Here is a 1692-nt window from a genome sequence, read left to right as displayed (position 1 = left end):
CTCATATATTCAAATTCTTATTTATTTCATATGCTTGTCATATACTTATTTATCAATTGTTGGGTTCTCATCTTTGCTTTAATGCTTTTATTGTTTAACTCATTCATTAAAAGTTGTTTGTCTTTATCGATATGGGGACATACGATAATGTCATGAACTGGTGAGAAATTCCTTGATTATGCTAATATCGCCTAGGGATAAGGGTAGGACGGTCAATTGTATTTGCTTCGGAACACATTGCATTATTGGTTACTAGGGGAGGCTAGGGATAGCAAGCCGGTAATTAATAATAGGCTCTTTTCACCAAGGGATTGGGTTAAGGGTAGACTAGAAAGTTTGCATGACAATTGGATAAATAAGTGAAGTAAATAAGAAGAGTAGATATATGAGAGTGGATAAGATGAAATTGTAAACCCCAACAACACCATTCATCCATAGTTTTTCAAAACCAATTGACCCAACTGCATTTGCATGTTTATTTTTGTTCTTTGCATATAACCATCAACTTAATTCTTTTCTCAAGTGGGATCTGTTTACATGAAAAGTAAGACCTAAGAGTCCTTTGGGAAGAACGATATTAGGTTGACCAATTATATTACTTGATAACGATCTGCTACACTTGTCAATGGCTTAACAAGTTTTTGGCGCCGTTGTCGAGGACTCATGGTTTAACTTATCTAGTAGTGTAAATTGATTAAGTTTGACTTGATTGTTATGTTTATTTTTAATTTTTTAGTTCTAATAAATGTTTTCTAGGGTTTTGTGCCTAATGTTTGCAGGATGCATTATGGACAAGAATTTGACTATATGGGCACTCAATTCTACCAAAATGCTTTCAACCACTGGTGGGAACCTCACTCATACATGGATCAAAGCCAATTTGGGCAAGCTTGCAAGCAACAAATTACTCCACACAAGGATACCAAAGATGACGAATTTTGTCAGTGGATGACGAGTATGAATATGTCTTTCATCAGAAGTTTGGAGGAGATGCAACAACGTGAGGAGTTACGAAAACGTCAAAGACAACAATATCGTCCTTCACTTAAAGAAGCAGAGTGTCAAAGGCAACAATATTCTCCTACACTTGAAGAAAGAGAGAAGGAAGTTGAACAATGTCTTTGGCAGAAACAATCCTCTATGCTAAGAGAAACGTTGGGGGAAGATGAACAACGTTGGCTGGAGGAAAATAAACAACATTGGCAACAATTATCTCCATCAGAAAGTCGTGAAGAGACATTCCAACAAGTACTGGAGAATATTATTTACTTTTCAGAATGTGATGACGCAAGATGTAAAAGGAAAGAGATAGAAATAGATTGCGTGACTACATCTCTGAATGATTCTAGGGTTAGTACTGAAGTTAACCCTAGGGAGGAATGTCAAGCCACTATCTCTAAAAGTGATAAGGTTGTTGATGAGGAGATGGTAGAGGAGGAAAAGATAGAGATATATGAAGAGAAGATAGAGGAGAAAAAAATGGAGAGAAGTAAGGAGAAGATAGAGGAGGAAACAATAGAAGAAAAAGAAACAGAAAGGTTGAGTGAGGGAGAGAAAGATGAGGAGAAAGAAAAAGTAGTGGTTGAGAGAAAAGAAAAAAAGAGAAAAATTGTGAAAATAAAGAAAGAAAGAAAAATGAAAAAGAGAAAGGTGAGTGAGGAGAAAAGTGAGAAAAAGAGGAAGAGAGGAAAG

Source organism: Vigna radiata, chromosome 7 (genome assembly GCF_000741045.1).
Source record: "Vigna radiata var. radiata cultivar VC1973A chromosome 7, Vradiata_ver6, whole genome shotgun sequence".
NCBI lineage: Eukaryota > Viridiplantae > Streptophyta > Magnoliopsida > Fabales > Fabaceae > Vigna > Vigna radiata.
Note: the sequence above shows the minus strand (reverse complement) of the source record.